The sequence below is a fragment of the Terrapene carolina genome, unplaced genomic scaffold (genome assembly GCF_002925995.2).
Source record: "Terrapene carolina triunguis isolate 2854851 unplaced genomic scaffold, T_m_triunguis-2.0 Scaffold17, whole genome shotgun sequence".
In the NCBI taxonomy this organism is placed as follows: Eukaryota; Metazoa; Chordata; order Testudines; family Emydidae; genus Terrapene; species Terrapene triunguis.
The window spans coordinates 9,750,981-9,767,392 of record NW_020664368.1 but is presented as its reverse complement, the minus strand read 5'-3'; the positions used below and the strand labels follow the sequence as shown (position 1 = coordinate 9,767,392).

General features: G+C 45.5%; 1 long non-coding RNA gene across 1 annotated transcript in view; it reads right to left on the bottom strand.

Moving 5' to 3' along the window:
* LOC112106911 overlaps nt 1–13,493 on the bottom strand; it is a 38,123-nt gene extending 24,630 nt beyond the window's left edge. Inside the window, exon 1 of the long non-coding RNA XR_002908138.1 lies at nt 13,449–13,493. This is a non-coding gene — a long non-coding RNA (uncharacterized LOC112106911). The remainder of the gene's footprint in view (nt 1–13,448) is intronic.
* Nucleotides 13,494–16,412: the final 2,919 nt, after the last annotated feature.

Sequence of the window (16,412 nt, the reverse complement as noted above, 5' to 3'; positions counted from 1 at the left end):
GCCAAGCCTGCCCCTTTCCAGCTACCCCGAGGAGCCGCCAAGCCTGCCCCTTTCCAGCTACCCCGAGGAGCCGCCGAACCTGCCCCTTTCCAGCTACCCCGAGGAGCCGCCGAGCCTGCCCCTTTCCTGCTATCCCGAGGAGGAGCCGAACCTACCCTTCGCTACCTACCTGGAGGAACCGATGCTGGTGGAGAGCACCGAGGACACTAGTACGGCCCAGGCACCCTACGAGGGGGAGTGTGGAAGTAGCCCGGGGGCAGCCGACCCCAGTCTGGCTGCAGCACTGCCAGAGCCTATGTCAATGTGTTGCGGCCAGGATCCCCACTGACAGCAGCGAGCTAGGGCCCTGGGCTGGGACGCAGTGGAGTGGGAGGGCCTGCGTGCCCCCTACCACCCACTCCTTGGGTGGCAGACTCCCCCTTTTCCCTGGCCTAGAGAGGCTGGGACCTGTTGCTCATTGACTCAGCCCCTGTTTAAGGGCCTGGGTTCCTGACTATTTGAGTGCTGCCCTGCCCTGACCTAGGGCCTGGGCTGCTACAAACCCATTGGCTCAGCCCCTGCTTGAGGGCCTGAGCACCAGACTGTGTGGTTGCTGCCCCGCCCTGATTGAGGGCCCGGGGCTTTTTCTGACCTATTGGCTCAACCCCTGCTTAAGGGCCTGAGCCCCTAACAGTGTGTTTGCTGTCCCGCACTACCACTGGACCAGGACTGACAGCGGACCAGAGCAAGGCGGTGGGATACCCCACAACCCCGCTGAGGGCCAAACCTCGGCCGAGACTACTACACAGCTGTTTTACTTTAAGTGGATTTTTTTTTTTTTAAATCTACAAAAACAGCAAAAGTTCAATGTGATTGAAGCCTTAAAGCTATTTTAATAAACTAATTTGAAATTAGAACCTCACAAGAAATTGCCTTAGAAGTTAGTATTACTTCTATGGGTTTTTAGGGTATTTTTTGGTTTTATTGGGGGGGGAGGGGTGTTCTTGGTGCTACTGCTTACTTACAATTGACAGCAAATCATTTGAGACACACAGCCATTTACATTTTCCAATCTCTAACAAAATTGTATAGTTACTGGAGTCGTACTTGACTGAACGGAAAATAAAGCAATACCATGCAAGTACAGCCTAAAACAATTCAAATCTTACCTGTTGACCTGTCATATGTGAACTCTAGAACACCTCCCAGTAAATCAGGCAGGGGGGTAACCAATACAAAAGTGTCTTTTGGTTCTAAACTAGGGTTGTCAATTAACCGCAGCAAATGCATGCGATTAACCCAAAATAAATTAACTAGATTAAAAAACAGTCACGATTCATCGCAGTTTAAAATTGCACTGTCAAACTATTAAAAATATTTTTGGCCGTTATTCTACATTTTCAAATATATTGATTTCAATTACAACACAGAATACAAAATGTACAGTGCTCACTTGTATTATTTAATACAAATATTTGCACTGTAAGAAAGATAAACGAAAGAAATAGTATTTTTCAATTCACCGCATACAAGTCCACTCAGTCCTATTTTTTTTTCTAGCCAATCACTAAGAGAAACAAGTTTGTTTATATTTATGGGAAATAATGCTGCCCGGCTCTTATTTATAATGTCACCTGAAAGCGAGAACAGGCATTCGCATGACACTGTCGTAACCATTGTTGCAGCCACTGTTGCAAGGTATTTACGAGCCAGATATGCTAAACATTCATATGCCTCTTCATGCTTCGACTTGAAGGCTCTCAAGTTTTACACAATAAAGAGATTGCACTACAGTACTTCTATAAGGTGAATGGGAAAATATTTCTTTTGCTTATATTTTACAGTGAAAATATTGGTCAAATAAAGTGAGTACTGTATACTTTGTATTCTGTGTTATAACTGAAATCAATATATTTGAAAATGCAGAAAAACCATCCCAAAATATTTATAATTTAAATTGGTATTCTACTAAGTGCAATTAAAACTGTAATTGTCACTTTTTTAATCTCACAATTGTGATTTTTTTTTAATCGTTTGACAGCCCTATTCTAAACCCTTCTGTGCGCACCATAGTTGAGAAATTCTCAAGTTGAAAGGAAAGTTGTTAGCTGCTCCATATATTACCTCTACTTGCTGAGGTCTCTTGTCCTTTAAGGTAGTTTGGGAGGGTGCCTGTACTGGTGTTTTCCCAAGATGTGACAACATTTATCAGCTAAGAAAATAAAATGCTGCCCCATAATACAGCTGCCACCAGACACACAAGGGATCTACCAAGCAATGACCTAAATGCAGGGGTATAAGAGAAGGAATATTTATGGGGAAAATATTAAGTGTTCAGCATTGTCCTTACTCTGCCTTCACTGAAATCAACAAAAGTTCTATCACAGAACTTCAATGGGAGAAAAGTTAGGCCAATGCTGAACATTTAGGAAAATTTCTATGTAAACTTACAGTGGGATGATAGCAAATATTGAGGATGAAATGAGGACAACTGGGTACAATAAGAGAAAAATTGTCTTATGACGACCTTTTATCCAGGTCCCTCAAAGTCAGTCTTCACAGTGGGTGTTCCTCATCTCCACAGCAACTAGAGGCAGAGTCTTTGTTCAGAGCCTGGGCCTACGACCATCTTTTAAGAAAAACCCTTCAAAACAATAGCTTTCAAAACTAAAAATACTGTCGTCCTGGAGAGTTCTCCCTAAGAAGTGGTCCTAAGCCCAGGCTCAGAACAAATATCTGGTCTGCCTCCAGTTGCTATGGAGACAGGGAGCCTCCATTGTGAAGACTGACATGGAGGGTCTTAAATGAAAGGTCACAGTAAGACAGAATTTTCCCTCTCCCATTCCATTCCACGTCAGATGAGTCACTATGTTTTCTACATTACACTAATCTTTAGTGAAGGAGGGGGGATTAAATTTATCCATTAAGAATTCAAAAGAAACTTACAGGTTCTAGGACACCACTGCATAACACCTTTCTACCAAAGCAATAAATACTTCAGCAGGGATGACTATGTCAACTCTATAGTGTCTGAGAAAGTAGTAGAGTTCAAACAGTGACCAGAACAATCACGGTGGGGCATTGTGGGACACTTCCCGGAGAACACTAAGGTCAACATAGGTAACGCAGGGTCTACACTGACACTGCATCACCCTAACTACATGGACCTAAGCACTACACCTCTTGTGGAGGTGGAGTTATTATGTCGGCGTAGTGGGCAAGTTACATTGGCAAGAGCAACATTTTCATATAGATCAGGTGTGGCCAAACTGCGACTCGTGAGCCACATGAGGCTCTTTTACAGTTAAAATGTGGTTTGGGGGGCCCCCCATGCCCTCTCATTCTCCACCTACCGGAGGTGGGAGAGGGGGGGGAAGAGCTCAGGGCTTTTGCCCTGAAGGTGGGGTGATGGGGCTAGGGGCTTCTGCCCAGTGGGAAGGGGGTCCAGGGACTTCACCCCCATTCTTGCTAAAGCCCCAAGCACCAGCAAGCGCCTCCCCTGGGGCTGAAGCCTCAAGCCCTGCCACAGGGCAGAAATCACGGGAAGATGTCCTGGCTCTCAAACTTCTGATTATCATCATATGCGGCTGGGAGGATCAGTAAGTTTGGCCACCCCGATATAGATGCTTAGTGTTAAGTCAACATAAGCTGTCTTGTGTCAACTTAACTCTGTAGTGTAGACCAGGCCTTACTCCAGAAGCCTTACAACACGTCTCAAGCAACTGCTTAGGGCCATGCTAAGAGCCTGGGTCTCATCATCATCTGGGGAGAAGCAACTATAAGAAGAATTTTTTTTCTTAAGCGGATGACCACGAGGGGCCACAACTGGGACACTGAACAATGCAGGATAATGAGCAAACAGCTCAGGAGGAACTAGACTCAAACCAGGGATGGCAGGAAGAAGTCCAGCAGTGGAAATATCACCTATTCATTTTCTGAGGAACTGGATAGGATTTCGATTAGTTACACTACAAATCAATGCAGGAAGGTTGTGGATCCCACTGTCCACTCTATTCTCACCCCAAAGACTGACCAGCAAAACTCAGAGGATGTGCACAAGAAGGCCAATGAAGAACTGTCCCTGGAAAACCAGGATCTGTTCATGACCCCAGACCCTGGCACTGGCCAGGTACACTAACTCCTCACTTAATGCTGTAGTTATGTTCCTGAAAAATGCCACTTTAAGCTAATCCAATTTCCCCATAACAATTAATGTAAATGGGGGGATTAGGTTCCAGGGAAATTTTTTTCACCAGACAAAAGATTATATTATATACACACATACATACATACACACACACACACAGAGTGTGTATGTGTAAGTTTTAAACAAACAATTTAATACTGGTACACAGCGATGATGATTGTGAAGCTTGGATGAGGTGGTGAAGTCAGAGGGTGGGATATTTCCCAGGGGATGCCTTACTGCTAAATGATGAACTAGCAATCGGCTGAGTCCCCAAGGGTTAACACATTGTTGTTAATGTAGCCTCATGCTCTACAAGGCAGCACGAATGGAGGGAGGGGAGACAGCATGGCAGACAAAAACGCACACCGTGTGTGAGAGAGAGAGATGTGCATTGCCCCTTTAAGTACGCTGACCCCACTCTAAGTACACTGCCTTTTTAAATAGATCAGCAAGTTGAGGCAGCAGCTCCTGCCCGCAATTTCCCTCCGTCCTGAGCCCTATCATTTGTCCCCCCTACTATTTGGAAATGGGGTAAGCGGGGTGCAGGTGCAGAGGGAGGGGGACACCCTGACATTAGTCCCCCTTTTCTTCCCCCCACCTTGCACAGCAAGCAGGATGCTCGGGAGAGCAGCTCCAAGGCAGAGGGCAGGAGCAGCACATGGCAGTGGGGGGGAAGGACAGCTGAACTGCCAGCAACTGATAGCCTGCTGGGCAGCTGCCACACAGGGAACTTAGGGGAACAGGGAGCTGATAGGGAGACTGCCAGTCCACCCTGGTTCCAAGCCCCGACCAGCTAGCTCCAACAGGCTGTTCTTCCTGCAAGCAGTGGACAAAGCAGGTGGCTGCCAAAAGACATTATAAGTGAGCATTACGCAACTTTAAACGAGCATGTTCTCTAACTGATCAGCAACGAAACAACGTTAACAGGGATGACTAAGTGAGGAGTTACTCTATAAGACTAGCCCAATTCCTGCTGTGCAGAAACCCATACTGATCCCCAGCCAAAAACCCAGGCTAGGATAGAGAAGGCAGATCCTCTCGAAGGAGCCTTGGCATGGAAGTCTCTCTCTTTACAATTGATTATCATTATTGTGCTATATTGCCACACTAGCTTCTGTTCCGGTTGCCCCTTGGCTGCAGACATTTTAGGCCGACATGAGCTTTAATCTCCAGCCTCTGCAGGCTGCAACAGCTGTCCCACCCAGGCTAATGCCCTGGCTATCAACTGTTTTCAAGTCCATACTACAGGAGGCATATGCCCACCCATCTATTTCTTTTCCTTCCCCACATCTGTCCTGCCTAGCCAACACACCACCACCCCAAGCCCCATTTGCCAGCTCACAATGGCAGCCAGCAGCATGGTGCAGCCTGCACTCCAGACACCCTCTGGTGGCATATTCCAATAATGAAAACATTAATTTGTGCGAAATGTAGTCTGAGACAGTGGTCACAAGAAGAGAAGTTTGGTTAGCATTCTCACTTTACATGAGGTACACATCATTGTATACCTGTAAGGGTACAAGGACCACAACTCCTTGCTTATTAATAAATGCCCTTCAACACATTCTTACAGAAAAAGAGCTTTGCCTTAGGGATAGCAAATCTCTTAATGGCTGCTCTTAGGCTTACATAGAGAACGCCTGGGAACTATGTGCTTCAGACAATGGTTACAGAACCCTATATATATTTTGCTACAAACTTTCACCATGGGACAAAGCAGAATCTAAGCTAAGACTGACAAATTGCTCAATTTTTGTCTGGACAGTATGGGAGCTAACTACAAGGTCATTCTCCCCAGTGTAAGTAGCAATTCCCTGGCACTCCTGCACCACCTTAGTGACCAACTTCACAACTTATCTTGCTCATCTGCCCTTTGCCTTTTTGAATAAGACCATTCTCTTCCTTCAACTCTACCCACCTCAGTGTAATGTAATCGAGTCAGGACAGCCCAAAGGGGATGTAGAAGGCATTACTATCCAGCTAACACACCAGATGCCCACGTGCTAATCTCTGACATAGTGTTAGCAAATCTGCAAACCCAAACTGAAAACAGAATTCCCACCTCCCCCAGTCTCTAAGGCACAATGCCAAATCCTAGCAGCATATCCTACAAGACAAAAACCCGAATACAGCCTCCTTATGCACATACCACTTACCATCGCTGAGATTCCCCCAAAACTGGGAAGAATCTCAGGAAGGGGAAATCAGAAATGCATATTAAAAAATGTCAGTCTCTTTTGGAACACAAAACATGATTACTTGTGTTTTTCTCCTATGCCCACAGCCAAGGCACCCACAGCAGCCAGATCATCAAGGACAGGGCCTATATCAACAACTGAGCAGGGGGTGAGAACAGAAAACTCAGGATGATATGTTAAGGTACCTCACTGCAAAGTCAAACAAACAAAAATAAAAACAGGCGGGGAAATAGAGGCTGAACTTTGTAGGGGGGGGGGGGGAGCTCTCCAGGGAGATTATTAAAGTGGCCAAAAAGAGTGTCACAATGACCAGGGATAATGTTACCATAGCAAGAAAAACTACTGAAAAAGAAAGGGACATGCAGAAGCAAATCCTGAAAGCAAGACAGACCCAGAATGCTCTGCTACATTACATGCTACTGTTCAGGGAACAGACAATGCAGGGTTGTAAACTAGGACCCAGCCATGTTCTGCAACCTCTGGATAATACAGTATACTGGGAACACCAGAAACTCCTCCCCGCTGTACTGCCACAGCATTGTTCCCAGAATTTATTCCCTTCACGGACCCAAACTCAGGGCAATAAGAACAGCTGCACCTGGGAGTCCAGCTGTTTTGAGCCATCTAATGCCCCTAATAACTTTGAACTTTTCCTGTTTGAAGTCTTCTAATGTTGAGGGGCAGAGGGAGAGAGGCAAGGCACCTACACTTGCTTGTTACTTGAATCCCCCCTCGCTGTGTCATTTTGAACCTTTCATTATTGTTCTAATTAAAGAATGTAATATAGCAAAGAGAAAAAACTTTAAAAATAAAAATGGTTGAAGATTCATTTTTAAGAGTCAATGCATTTTACGCAGAAAATCTATAGATTTTAAATTCATACGATTTTTTAGGCATAAACAAGATAAAATAAGGATTGCCCAATATTTCACTTCCACCACTCAAACAACACTACAGTGCTCACAATCCATTCCACCCACCCTTCACAGGTTAACAGATTGATGTCATGTTGCACTTTTTCCAGATCTGAGATTCAGAAGTAAGAGCTATAGTCATCCCTGACAATATTGCCCTGACAGTTTCCATTTTCTACTGGAGCCTAGCTAACTGCTGAGCAAGTCTCTGCACCTCTGCCCAATTTTCCCGCCTCTCATCATTAAGCTTTTTCCCTTATTCTTATGAATGTTGTGCAAAATGCAGCATGCAGCTCTAATCTTAGGCACATTTTTTTCCCTGTAGACTCTAATCTATTCCACAGACAGTTCCACCATCCTTGCAAAGCAGCCAAACACACAATCCAATTACTTCATTCTCTGCCATAAATCATTAAATTGGTTTGGAAGTACCAGCAGCCATCTCTCTACAATTTAGACTGATATAATGACTAAGTAAGATTCTGTCATGGAGGTCACGGAATCTGTAACTTCCAGAGACCTCCATGACATTTTCCTCTTCAGCCCCAAGGCAGAGGAGCTGGAACTATCAGCTGGTGAGGGAGCACACTGCTCAGCAGCAAAGCAAAAGGACCATGTGATGCCACATGCTTAGTATGTAGAAAGTTGCCACTGTGTACACACAAGGATGCAAATTGAAAGAAGATATAGCCCTCCCATATGCACAGTATTAGTACAGCTTACATACTACAAATTAAATAATGTGCATCAAATCAATATGGCTTAAAAAACGCCAAGTAAACAAGCTAAAATTAGTGCTAGAGAATATTTTAGGCATATGGCGGAACAGAAGTTGAGGCAGTGATCTAGTGTTTTGGGAGAAAGCAAACTCCCACCTAAAAGTAGAAACTATGATAAATGAGGCCTTCATTCTCTGCCATAAATCATTAAATTGGTTTGGAAGTACCAGCAACCATCTCTCTACAATTTAGGCTGATATAATGATTAAGTAAGATTCGGTCATGGAGGTCACGGAATCTGTGACTTCCAGAGACCTCCAAGACATTTTCCTCCTCAGCCCCAGGGCACAGGGGCTTGAACTATCAGCTGGCGAGGGAGCCCTGCAGTTGCCCAGCCACCGCAGGGGGACCCCACAGCTCCCAACCGCCGGACCATCGCTCCAAGCTACCGTGGGCGGCAGGGGTCCCAGCAGCAGTGGGTGCTGGACTCTTCTCCCTACCCATTTTGTCACAGTTATTTTTAGTAAAACTCAGGGACAGGTCACAGGCTTCTGTGAATTTGTTTATTACCCGTGACCTGTCCAGGACTTTTACTAAAAATATCCATGACAAAACTTTAACCTTAATAATGTCTACCAGAAACAACTTCCCATTAGGGAATGTTTAAAGGTAATGGACAAAGGAAGCTTGAATAGAAGAGTTTGACAAACAGATGAATGTTCACCAGCAGAACTGTAGACTTTAGTGAAGATGGCAGATACTTAACTTTTCAGAAAGCTAGATATTAAGGAAGCTAGCAGACACTTTGCTCACCCAGCCTGGAGAGGCCTAAGACCAACAATTTGCAGGCTCAACACTAAAAAAAAAAAAAAAAGTGAAAATACACCAGATTCTTATATTACTTAAAATACAAGAGTATTCAAGATGTCAGAAACTACTTTTTAAAGAGCCATCAGCTTTCTGCAAGCAAGACCCCAACACTAAGGGGGGGAGGGAGAAAGGAATCAAGTATGAGTCATCTTGTGGGAAAGAATGCCTTTGACCTTCACACACCTTCAATAGGTCCTTCACAGCTACTTCTGAGGGTGGCTGCTCACTGTCTTTGAAGTCTTCCAAATTAGGAGAAGAGAAGCATAGACAGACGGTTTACCATATTCACAGATTGTGATGAACACGGAGTTTTAGAGCTGGGTTTTGGTTTCACTGACCTGGAAATTTTGTGGTTGCAGCTAGATACACAAGTCTGGAAGTCAGGATTTGGAGACCATTCAAATCAAGATTGTTGCATGGGGCATCCATTTTTCTGAATGGGTTTAGATCTTTTGCAAACAATATGCCTAAAAAATTAAGAAGTCTAAGATGACTCATTTTCCCAGGAGCCAGAGTTGTTTATCTGACCCGTTCTCAGACTGGTTCAAAACGAAGAGAAACAAACCTTCTTGGTTAGGTCAGTTCCAGATTATCCATTGGTAGCCAGAGCCAAGACATGAAATTTTCAGAGTCAGGGAACAGATTTGGCCCAGGAAATCAGATCTTTGCAGAAATCCAGGTCCCCCAGCGACATGCAGTTCTAGACCCAATACCGATGTCGATTTAGAAGATACAAAGTCAAGTTCCAAGTTCGCCAATTCTCTCAACAGAAAGGCTTCTCTTGTCCTGGTCTGTGATCACATGGAGATGAGCGAATCTCAAGGAAGAGATCAGAACTTTTCTCTTTGACTCAACATTAGCCTCAAGATCCCAGAGATCAGCAAAGTTTCTTAAGATTGTGGTTTCTTAATGAAGATAGTTTGCCAAGAGAAGATCTGGGATCGCATACATGCTCTCTTGCCTGCAGAGTGCTATTACCACAGCAAATTCTGAAGGTCCAAGAGTTCATGTTAGCCCAAACAATAGGAATTGACTGAAAAATAAGGTTGCCAGTCGCAAGCCTGAACAATCTCATGAACCAGGCAATGAGATGTCATCTCTGACACTGAAGCACGTGAAGTACCTTTACTGATAGCCATTTGAGCAACCTACAAGCATCTGATATTTTAGGTACTTTTTTGGCCACTTCAGGTCCAACCACCATCTTACCTTCTCAATCTTTTGATAACAATTAAGTACCCAAATAACCTATTTTTTTGTGTGTTTTTACCCTATACTATACAGGAGACTAGCGTTTCTCAAATAAGGGGTCCTGAGCCAAAAGGGAGTTGCAGGGGGTCACAAGGTTATTTTAGGGGGCTCGCAGTATTGCCACCCTCACTTCTGCACTGACTTCAGAGCTGGGCAGCCAGAGAGCAGCAGCTGTTGGCTGGGTGCCCAGCTCTAAAGGCAGTGCCTCTGCCAGCAGCAGGGCATAAGTAAGGGTAGCAGTACCGCAACCCCCCCGACAATAACCTTGAACCCCCCCACAACTCCTTTTTGGGTCAGGACCCCTACAATTACAACACAATGAAATTTCAGATGTAAATAGCTGAAATTTACAATTTTTAAAAATGTATGACCATGAAATTGACCAAAATGGACCCTGAATTTGGTAGGGCCTTACATATATGGGATGACTGCACTTATGGACTGCAAATCAGTGTGGAAGGGTTACATTGAGGAATCTGTACCATTATACTGGACTGCCCCTAGGTACTGTATTAGGAATCATTAACTGTTAGAAGTAGTTGTCTGGGGTATTTGCAGCTTTTATTTCTAGCAGCACTAATAAAGTAAAATGGAGAATTCTTGCTGTAGTCCTGGACAGAATCCAAAGCTCTGATCAACTGTATTCAGTATTGTACAGCCCCATTCTCTGTTTAATCATGCAACTCCCCCATCATGTCTTCAAAATCATAGTTAATGACTCACCATGTGTTCACAAAGTTTTAATTTGTGAGCAGCAAGTTGTGACCATGACTAAGATCAGATGAACAGTTAAAAATCAATTTATGAAAGAGTAAATCCTAATATGCTCTTTTACAACTGTGTTTGCAATAACATTAGGTATAATAGATTAAGAACTGTGGGAGACATGTTAAGAAGTGAAGACTACGGTTGCAAGAAAGAATGTTAAATAGCTGTCTCAAAAAATATGAAGTCCAGTCCAAAAACATACTGATCAAGACACAATCTATTATCCTTCCCTTCTATGATTATGAGAAAAATAATACTTTGTCATGTCAAAATAACTCACCCTGTGAAAGTAAATTTTTTACAGAGGATTTTTAGATAGTATAAGGAATTCAGAGTTTGAAATTAAAGAAATCACCAGTGTACAGGAATACCAGGTACAAGTTATCCCTGACCTAACTGTAAAGTCAGTCAGATCATTAATGACTATAAGAAACAAAATTGGTTAGACACTCACTAACTAGAGCAGTGGTCACCAACTTGTCAATCGTGATTGACTGGTCGATCCTAGAGGGTCTCCCAGTCGATCGTGATCTCTGGCAGCATAGTGTGGCTGCAGCTAAGGCAGACTCCCTGCCTACATGGCCCCACACCGCTCCCGGAAGTGGCCAACTCAGCCCCAAGGGTGCGGGAGCAGGGGTCTCCCTCTGTGTGCTGCTCCCACACTGGCCTGAGAGCTGCAGGAGCAGTGTTTGCCGAGAGGGGCAGTGCGGAGCCATATGCCCCCCACCCCTGCCAGGGGCCGCAGGGGCACGTTGGCCCCTTCCGGGAATGATTTGGGGCCAGGGTAGGCAGGGAGCCTGCCTTAGCCTCGCTGCGCCCACCGGTAGATGCCGGAGGTAAGTGCTGCCCGGCGGGAAGCTGCATCCTAACCTTCATCCCTGAGCCCCCTCCCGGAGCCAGCACCCCATACTCCCCTTGCACCCTGAACCCCACCCTGAGCTCCGTCGCAGAGCCAGCACCCCAAGCCCCAGCCCTGACCCCCCTTCCAGATCCCACACCCTACACCCCAACACTGTGCCAGCCCAGAGCCCCCTCCTGCACCCAAACTCCCTCCTAGAGCTTGCACCCCTCACCCCTCCTGCACCCCAACCCCCTTCCCCAGGCTCAGCCCAGAGCCCCCTCCCACACTGCAAACCCCTCATCCCCAGCCCAGCGCTCACACCCCCTCCTGAACACCAACCTGCTGAAAGTGAGTGAGGGTGGGGGAGAGCGAGCCACGGGGGAGGGGGGTGTGGAGTGGGCAGGGCCTCTGGAAAGGAGTGAGGTAGATCCTGCGTTGCCCTTATATTCAAAAAGTGATCTTGGGCATAAAAAGGTTGGAGACCACTGAATTAGCGGATGAAATCTATTAGCCAGAAAACGAAAAGCTCCCTCACCAGCAAAATCTACCCGATAGTCTACATAGAAAAGTTTAGCAGTTATACTAATATAGTTAGACATATGTAACGCTTCATGTGCACACTCTTACTCAAGTTCTTTTGTTAATTTCTTTTAGTTTAGCTAAAACATCTATCCAAGCAATATGAACTAAACAGGAAAAAAATATATATACTCAATAAAATAAGAATATCTGGGGTGTGAAATATACTGATATAACTATGTTGATTTAAATTCACACTTCAGGTTATACCCAAACAAACAAAAACTGTTCTATGAAGACCACACTTAACTTTAATATCTTTCTAAGAGATCCTGCCCACACTTAACAGCTGGGAAACAGTAGATGCTGTGGTCCTTAAAAAAGCATCCTTAACCCAGCTGAGAGATTCTCACTTTCACTATCAAATTGTGGCTATCAAGAGTGCTCTATCTGAACTCCTTCTTAATTATCCATTATGCAGCCTTCTAGGTACCACTTTTGATTTTTTTAATTTTCCATGAACAGCCAGCAGCTCCTGAACCCTTCTGTGTTAGTAGATCAGAAGCATTGTATTTAGTTTGTGACAGCAAACCCAGTTTACAGGAGCCCAGAGATCCCCAACAAACAAAATGTCCTTCGACACATACAATACGAATTTAAAGGAATACTGGCAACGTCAATCATTGTTTTGAGCCAGTTCCCTCTCTTCCCCCAGTCGAAAAGCCTGAGCTGTCACCACTGACCATCCACTCGCTCAGGTGAGCACTCAGCATGCTGAAAAGAAAGCCCCATCCAGTCCCGCCTCTAACAAGTACAACTTTCCAGACCCTCTCTCTGGGCGGTCAGCTTCCCCTCTCCCTGCAGGCCTCGCACGGCACTTGAGGAGACAGAACTATATGAAGCTGGGAAAGTGAATTTGGCAGGAGACGGAAGAGAAAGCACAGCGCCCGGATATTTGTGATTTTAAAACTGACTCGAGCCCACCTTTCCTCTTGGGCCGGGTCGGGAGGAAAGGCAGCCACTGGGCCCCCGGGGCCAGGGAGGGGCAGCACCGCCAGCCTTAGGTGGCCAGCGTGGGACACACCCAGGGGCCCTGGGGCTGACTTGACCGGGCAAGGCCGGGATTTGCTTCCTGCCCCGCTGACTAGGGCAGCAGCAGGAGCCAGTTACACTAGCCGCTGCTGGCCGCCTCACACTTACAAATTTGGGTTTCCTGCCGTCCACAGCCGCGTCCTCCGGGCCGGCCCCACTCCCCGCCCCGGGGGGCACCTTCCTGCGAAGCAGCTTGTTCTCTCGGCCGCCCCGGGCAGGCGGCGGCGACGAGTCGCTGTAGCGCTGCTGCGGCCGCCGCGGCTCCATGGCCCGCGTTGGTCTCTTTCCCGGGCAGGTGGGTCACTGACTCGCCCAGGCCGGCGGATCCGGGGCGCTCCCCTGCTGGCGCCGCTGGCCTCGGCCGCGCCCGGCGCGTGTCTGTAATTAGAGCGGCTTAGCTGGGCGGCGCGGGGGGGCTCAGGGTAAAGCCGCCGCCTCGGCCCGGCAGGGGATTTAGCCGGGAAGCTCCTCTAATCCCGGCCGCCTCCGGCTGCTCGCTCTGCCCCAGCAGCCGCGCTAAATGCTCGGATGCGGAGAAGGAAAATCCGGCTGTGCAGCAAACGGCTTCTCCAGCGCGGCTCTCCGCGCCGCAGGACACTCTGCCGCGTCCGAATAGTCCCGCCACTGGCCGTCCCGCCCCCTAGCTCCCGAACTAACCAATCAGGAACTGCGGGCTTGCATGTCTGTTTTATCATTGGTCGGACCTTCTGTCAATCCCTGCCAATCAGCTGTTTGCCCGGCGAGGCTGAACCAGCGGTGTTCTTCGAACCACAGGGGCAGCCCCAGCCGGACTACATATCCCGAAAAGCAACGCGGCGATAACCACGCGGGGAATAGCTAGCATGGCATGCTGGGAACTGTAGTCGCCTTTGGGTGGAGTTTCTCCCAGCTACGCACGGAGGGATTGGTGTACCCAGCAGAACTTGGGGCGGGAAACCAGAGCTAGGCGCTCTTATTCCAGGGTGGCTGTCAGCTCACGGGCGAGTCATGCTGACGTTATGACAAGGAGAGAGAACTGAGGTGTGTGTGAAGTGAAGCTAAATATGTGTCCACACGCACTGTCAACATAGGAATCAGTATAGAGAAAAACTAGCAGCTCCATTTCACTCCAGTTGCATTCACCATTACAATGGTCCTTGCAAGTTGTCAGAGCAGTTCCCTCAGTTGACCAGATAGTATGCACCTCTGGTATAGGAGTTGATCCCTGTGTGCCACGGGTGCTGGAGCAATTTGTATAATAGGGGTGCTGAGAGCCAGTGAACCTAACTGGAAACCCTGTATATAATGGAATCCACTTCAAGCCAGTGGGTGCAGCAACATCCCCAGTTCCAGCACCTATGCTGTGTGCCAGACAGATTCAGCCTTAGGATACTCAGAGTAGAGTGACCACGTTTTACTTGAAAATGGGGAATGCTCCTCTTCTAAGGAATTGTCCCTCAAACATTTCAGACACAAAAAACGTTTTGTTCAAAATTAACTCTAGGACCGGAAGAGGCTAATTTTCAAAGATGGGACACCAAAGGGCTATTGACCACTGGAGACTTATTCCAGGACACAATACTAATGAACTTTGAACAACTCATAATTAATCTACCTGCTCAGTTAGACATTTTCTAGATTCAGTTACTAAAAGAGAAACTCTACTCTTGGGGAGGAACTGATTAGAAAAAACATACATACAGTAGGACAGGTTAACCAAATAAGCTCCTATTTCTATAATAATAACTATATACCTCAAATTCTATAACCTAGACTCAAGATTTTAACATTCCTCTTCAAAATAATAGCAAGAAGTACTGTGAAGCATATCATTACTATGCATGTTACTATTTTCTTTCAATATTGAACAAGCATCTAGATCTATATTTTATATGTTAAATGTGATTTTCAATTATCCTCTCTCATACATTGTTTATGGAGCTGTCATCATGACAGAAGACTTACAGTGAGATGACATAGGTTCTATTCTAACATTACAGTTATTTAAAATATTTATAAGTTATATGGAAAACAGGGTGAATTGTAAGGTGACAACATTGGTATGCTAGTCAAAACTGGAGAAACTCCAAGCCAATGGTTCTCAAACTTTTTTACTGGTGACCGCTTTCACATAGCAAGCCTCTGAGTGCGACCCCCCTTATACATTAAAAACATTTTTTATATATTTAACACCATTATAAATGCTGGATGCAAAGCAGGGTTTGGGGTGGAGGCTGACAGCTCATGACCCCCCATGTAATAACTCGTGACCCCCTGAGGGGTCCCGACCCCCAGTTTGAGAACCCCTGCTCTAAGCAACTTCAGAAAGACGTAACAAAGTAAATGGCCAGCTCAATGGCAGATGAATTTCCTTGTTGATAAATACAAGGTAATAGACATTGGAAGGAATTAACTCTATATCTGTGCCTATGTCCTGAATATTTTATATCAAATAACAGAAGTAAAAGGCACAAGTCTCCTTTTGCTTCCATTATGTGATATAAAATACTCGTTACCCATTGTAATTTTTTCTTTGTTGTTTGTCTTTAATGCAATAAAAATAAAATCAAATTAAAAACCCAGAATAATTACAATCCCCTTTTCTAAAATAACTTGACTTGCTTAAATACAAAACAATAACAAGGAAACAGTACAGGCCTTGATCCCTCAATTTGTTCTATACAGGCAGACCCCTACACCCATGTGAAGTGTTCTGTGTGTGTATACCTATAACGTTCCATATAGTCTTTTGCAGGATTTGGGTCATAATATCGTTTTATGGAAGAATAGGTTAATTTAGAACAGGAGTTACAACCAAAATTATTATATGAATGTGTGATTTTTCTTAAAGTACAGTAAAGCACTTGTGCTTTGGTAGATTTCTCTAGCACTTTAAATTCTGATTGGAATTCTTCATGGGGGGTATAATTAGCACAACACTGTTTAATGTCATGCTTAATTATTTTCCAGAATGTTTTGATTAGAAAATTAATCTGCCTGTGTAGTGCAAATGATAGAGCTGTTTAAATGGGACCTTTTTAATTGCACAGTTGTAGAATGCAATAGTTGTACCAGTAGATCAGTTTCAGAGTA